The sequence below is a fragment of the Brachypodium distachyon genome, chromosome 4 (assembly GCF_000005505.3).
Source record: "Brachypodium distachyon strain Bd21 chromosome 4, Brachypodium_distachyon_v3.0, whole genome shotgun sequence".
NCBI classification, from domain to species: domain Eukaryota; kingdom Viridiplantae; phylum Streptophyta; class Magnoliopsida; order Poales; family Poaceae; genus Brachypodium; species Brachypodium distachyon.
The window spans coordinates 25412849-25419327 of record NC_016134.3 but is presented as its reverse complement, the minus strand read 5'-3'; positions in this window follow the sequence as shown (position 1 = coordinate 25419327).

The window sequence follows — 6479 nt, the reverse complement described above, 5'->3', positions numbered from 1 at the left end:
AGATTTCAAGTTCTCTGGATCATTCGTCGTGTGATTTCAGGCATCGACCTCTCCTGCGGGCCTCGGGCGTCTAAGGCGTAGCTTTTCACCAAAACTTGTGTTCTCAAGTCACTTTACTCTATACGTTTGTGTTGTAATATCACATAGGTACATGAAAAACCAAAAAGCTACCCAAGTCCTCAAAGGATTCTGCTCCGTCCGTCCGAATTGCGACTTTTCCCCCCTAAGTCCGAAACGTTCGTGCGGGTTAGTCTAGTTTGTGAAGGAAGTGCAACCTCAGATCCTTGGATTGTGTTTTCCTCTTAACACCATATCTATGTACCCATTTTATGACATCAACCAAGATTTCAAGTTCTCTAGACCATCCGTCGTGTGATTTGAGGCATCGCCCCCTCCTGGGAGCCTCGTGGCGTCTACGGGGTAGCTTTTCACCAAAACATTGGTTTTCCTGATATTTTTCACCAAAATATTGGTTTTCCTGATATTTTTCTATTACTTAGTGTTGTATTGCCACATGGGCACATGTAAAACAAAAAATTTACCCCAAGCCCTCACAGAATTCTTCTCCCTCGGTCCGAAATGCGTGTTTTCCTCGCTCTAGGGCTTGGGTTTGAATGTTCCTTAGTGTTTTGTTAATAGATTTTCACCAAAACTTGGGTTTCCCTGTCACTTTACTTTATCATAGTATTTATTAGGACATGTAAACATGAAAAATCAAACATCTACCCAAGTCCTCAACGGATTCGGCTCCGTCCGTCCGAATTGCGACTTTTCCCCCTCTAATTCAGAAACGTTCGTGTGGGTTAGTCTAGTTTGTGGAGGATATGCAACATCAGATACTTGGAATGTGTTTTCCTCTTAACACCATCTTTATGAACCAATTTGATGACATCATCCAAGATTTCAAGTTCTCCGTACCATTCTCGTGTGATTTCAGGCATCGCCCTCTCCTGCGGGCCTCGTGGCGTCTACGGGGTAGCTTTTCACCAAAACTTGTGTTCTCCAGTCACTTTACTCTACCTTTGTGTTCTACTAGCACATGGGGACATGAAAAAGCAAAACACTACCCAAGTCATCAAAGAATTATGCTCCGTCCGTCCGAATTACAACTTTTCCCCATAAGTCTGGAACTTCCGTGCTGGTTCGTCTAGTTTGTTAAGGAAGTGCAACATGAGATACTTGGATTGTGTTTTCCTCTTAACACAATCTTTATGTACACATTTGATTACATCATCCAAGATTCCAAGTTCTCTAGACCATCCTTCGTGTGATTTGAGGCATCGCCCCCTCCTGCGGGCCTCGTGGAGTCTACGGCGTAGCTTTTCACCAAAACTTGTGTTCTCAAGTCACTTTACTCTACGTTTGTGTTGTACTAGCATATGCATCAAAGGATTCTTCTGCCTCGGTCCGAATTACGTGTTTTCCTCACTCTAGGGCTTGGGTTTGAATGTTACTTAGTGTTTTGTTACTAGCTTTTCACCAAAACGGCCGCCGGCAAAGAGTAATTAGTTTTCTTTATTTAATAACTGCAAATTGGGTTCAATCTAAACAACAATATATATCGCTCTATGTGTTTACAATATGGTTGATTTATATCACAAAACAAATAAAATAGGGAAAAAAATAAGCTTTCCCGGCGGCTATTATGTTGGCCTTCGGCAAAGCCACCTTTGCCGGCGGCTATTTTTCAGGGCCGCCGGCAAAGTGTGGTTTTCCTTTTTTTTTTCCTTCAGTTCAATTCGAACGGGTCATTTGGGAAGAAAAAAAAGACCTTTGCCGGCGGCCTTTTCTCAGGGCCGCCGGCAAAGGGTTATTATTTTTTTTTCTTTCCCGTTCAATTCGAAGGGGTACATTGAAGAAAAAATAATAAAAATAATAATAACCCTGTGCCGGCGGCCCTTTCTCGGGGCCGTCAGCAAAGGGTTAGGTTATTTTTATTTTCTTTCGGAAGGGGTGACATTTGAGAAAAAATAAAAAAAAGGCCTTTGCCGGTGGCCTTTCCTTAGGGCCGCCGGCAAAGGGTTAGTTTTTTTTTTAATTCGTGCGCGCGAGTCTAAATTCGAATGGAGTATGGCGGGAAAAACGAATCTCTTTGCCAGCAGCTTTTTTTTAGTGGCCGCCGGCAAAGAGATTTTTTTTTCTCCCGCCGCCGGCCGTTTCACCCGCCGTTAACCTCGCACGCGGGCCCACGTGCAGGGGCTCTTTGCCGACGGGGGTGATTTGCCGACGGATCTTTTTAGAATTTGCCGGCGGCCGACCCTTTGCCGGCGGTCCGATAGAAAGCCGCCGGCAAAGCCCCTGGCCGGCAGCAACGAGCCGTTTTCCCGTATTGAAAACGCCAGCACATCGGCCCAACCGACACGCGTCCGCGCGCATGCAGCTCACCGCCCAAGCCCACTGCCAGCGACACCGAAAAAGGCCTACCAACCATGCGCAGGTGCAACACGCCCTAGACTACCGCTGACGGTGGCCTAAGGCATTAAACCGGTCCCCGGTCAGCCACCGACCAGGCTGCTAACAGACGGCGGGCCTAGAAAGAAAATCGGCAGCTTCGCCAACAAAAGGCCTGCGTGGAGCGCTCACAGGCCGAAGAATCCTCCGCCTCTAGGATTTGGATGTTATTGCGTATCAAGTTTAATTGACGTGCGGTACAACGGTGTTTCCTACTCTGGTTTGACACCGCGAAATTCGATGCTATCTCTGGACCTGTGAACCACATCGGAGCCAGGAAAATGTTGTTGACGTAACAGCCGGGAAGTCACCGGTCGGAGACAGAAGATGCCGGTGACGGTAATTTGAGAAACAGGCCACCGTTCCGGAGAAGAAGACAACGGTACCGGCTTTTCAGAGCGTCGCTATCATGATTTCAACGGTAGCGCGGCAACGTGGTGTCCGGTAGCGACTTCTTACTCGCTGCCATGGCCTCGACGATGCTGTCCTCATCAGCATAGATTGAAGGCCAACCGGTCCATGGCGGTACAGGGTCATCAAGTCGCCCTCGCCCATTCATACCGAATCATGGTATTAGCTTCCGTTGTGCAGATATGCCAAGCCACTCGCTGTCCTCGATAAGGTCCCTGCCCGTCTTGACCAGCTGTGGGGCCCGTCCTAGCTCCTCTTGTGCCGCAGCGTGAGACTGTGACTTGTCAGAGCCTCGTCGCACGCCGCCCTTCCACCTTGCACCCAAGCTCCCACCGTTCCACTACGCCGCACACCCTGGCTCCTTCCACTTCCTTGTCCTGTCATAATTCAGGAAAAAATAGAGAAAAAAACACTAGATATGATATAGTGTATCACAAGATTGTTTTAACTGAATAAGTTTGTAGAAATTTCACTACATGATTGACATCAATTGCATCACAAAAGTAAAAATAGAGGGTAAAATGGAATTCACCCTCACACTCGACAAAGATTGCGTATCAAGTTTAATTAACGTGCGGTACTGCGGTGTTTCCTACTCTGGTTTGACACCGCGAAACTCGATGCTATCTCTGGACCTGTGAACCACATCGGAACCAGGAAAACGTTGTTGACGTAACAGCCGGGAAGTCACCGGTCGGAGACAGAAGATGCTGGTGATGGTAATTTGAGAAACAGACCACCGTTCCGGAGAAGAAGACAACGAAAAGAGTTGGATGACAATTCCAGATCCGGCCAGACGGATCAGGAAAGACATAGCCTCACTAACACCGCAACGAAGTCGAAACTGGTTGAGCCGATTGGAGAAGGAACAAACAAACAAACCAAGACACGTAGACTACCCGCAAACATGGAAACAAAACTAGATCTACCACTCCAAAAGAGCAGGGACCAAACGCCCTACACTCCTCAACGTCACCGGCGAGAGCGCCATCGACGAGGTGGATGAGGAGTTGAGAAAACCTTATTCTTGACCCATAGTGCCGCCATTGCCGCCATAGCACCGCTGCTGGTTGAACCAAACCTAACTTTAGGGATCTACTATGGCGCCAAGCGTAGATCCAGGGGCAAGCGGATCGCCGGCCGGTCAGGAGGATATGAGATCTGCTAGCGGCGGCTCTCTTTTTTCCGGGGCTCTCTACCGGCTTTTCGGAGCGTCACTATCATGATTTCAATAGTGGTGCGGCAACACGGTGTCCGGTAGCGACTTCTTACTCGCTGCCATGGCCTCGACAACGCTATCCTCATCATCCCAGATTGAAGGCCAACCGGTCCATGGCGGCGCAGGGTCATCAAGTCGCCCTCGCCCATTCGTACCAAATCATGGTATTAGCTTCCGTTGTGCAGATATGCCAAGCCACTCAATATCCTCGACAAGGTCCGTGCCCGTCTTGACCAGCTGTGGGCCCCGTCCTAGCTCCTCTTGTGCCGCAGCGTGAGACCGTGACTCGTCAGAGCCTGGTCGCACGCCGCCCTTCCACCTTGCACCCAAGCTCCCACCGTCCCACTACGCCGCACACCCTGGCTCCTTCCACTTCCTTTTCCTGTCATAATTTATGAAAAAATAGAGAAAAAAACACTAGATATGATATTGTGTATCACAAGATTGTTTTAACCGAATAAGTTTGTAGAAATTTCACTAAATGATTGAGATCAATTGCATCACAAAAGTAAAAATAAAGGATAAAAATAGGATTCACCCTCACAATCGACAGGGATTGCGTAAATTTAATTGCCGTGTGGTAGTGCGGTGTTGCCTGCTCTGGTTTGACTGGCTCAGTGACAGTGTGTTTTCTGTTCGCGCAAAACGTTTTAATTTGACACTATTTCCGGTCTCTCGCATGTGGACGGCATTTCAGCACGGGGGAGATGTTCAAAAGAGGAAAAAAGCAAAGCAGACGTGTCGTGTGCCAACCTACCAACTACCGAGATCGAGTAGCTACTCCGCCGGTATGTCGTCGCACTGTCGCATCAATCTTCTACTGTCTCAGTGAACGCCTATGTTCCTTTCGGCTCCGCGTGTGTCCTGGTTATCCGACTAGTCGTCGGTGTCCTTCTGGCGTTTCTATCGCCGCTAGCGCTCGTTTGCCGCCGGCGGTGCCGTTCCCAACACGCGTGTTCCCTGTGCGCCGTCGTCAACCTGACTACAACTACCGAATGGACTGACCGCTCCTCGCGCCGTCGTTTCCTCGCGCAGCCCGCCGCCCGCTCCTCGCGCTGTCGTCTCTGGGCCTTCTCGCGCGACAACGGTTCCCCCTGTCCTGTGCGCTGCTATCCCCTATCGTCTACCGAATAATCGACTGACTGCTAACCGCGCTTGCCGCACGGTGCTACCTGTGTCCCGGCCAGGGTTATATGCGCGTCGAATTCGCGCTTCACGGCCGAGGTGGTGCTAAACGGAGAACAGAAGATAGTTCGCCGGCCGGGATGACTCCTCCTCCGCTCCGCTCCGCCCTGGGCCTGGAAGAAGGCAGCAGGAGGGGGAGGAGCAGGGCGCGGCCCACCACCTGGCGGCCGCCATTGCCCATGGCGATGAGGAGAGGAAGGTCGGCGGCGGACGGATCACTCGAGAAGATCCGTGCACAGCGGTCCTGTTTCTCGTTTTCTTTTTCTTTTCTTTTTTCTTATGCGTTTGGGACTCAGCAGTATTCACGGTTTTCTTTTCTTTTCTTTTTTGTTTGCGTCTGGGAGAGCGAACGAGGGGACGGGCACAGCTGTATTCACGGTTTTTGGAAGCTTTTTTCCCGGCTTGCCAATTTCGTTTTTATTTTATTTTCTGTTTGTGATTTTGGCTAGAAATACAACTGAGGTCGTGCTATCAAACTTTGAGTTTTTAGTGTTTCCAAGATAATCTAATCAACACACGCGTTTGACCCAACTGTTTGTTTTTGTTGGCTTCTCTTTGGGTTTGGGTTTGGGAGAGGAAACGCTAATAACAGCCGTTTGTTTTTGGGTTTGGAGTTAGCTGTGACACAAGTTTTTTATTTTCTACCTTTTATACTTTTGTGATGCAATATATTCCATCTACTGAAATTATGCAAACCTGTCCCATTTAAGTTTTCCCTTTCTACAAATTATCTCATCTAATGTTTTTTTCAAAAAAATCCCAGGTTTATGACCTGCATCGCATTCCACCGACCAGATGTCCATAACCCGCCCTTCAGCGTCGACTTCGCACCTCGCCACACGATCCCGCCACGGGGCTTTGAGTACGTCCTGATCGCGCTCGCCTCAGCTCCTCCACGCCTCGTTGTGCCCTTGCTGATGCAGATCCTCGGCCTGTCCCGCACTGCATCTCCATCCCTCTTGACCCCATGCTATCTCATACACCGATTCTCGCGCGAGAAGTCTTCCTAGCAAGGATTCTTCAAGCGGTGGTTACTCAGGGATGGCGCTGACGTCGCCATCACAATTTCAACGACACACGTCAACGCGATCTCTAGGACGACCCCTTCCTCGATGCCACCGCCTCAATAGAAGAGGCATGGAAGGGTACAATCTGTGGTCTCTCAGTTCAATTCTGGAGGCGGGGGTGGCCGTGGTGGAAGAGAACAAGTGTA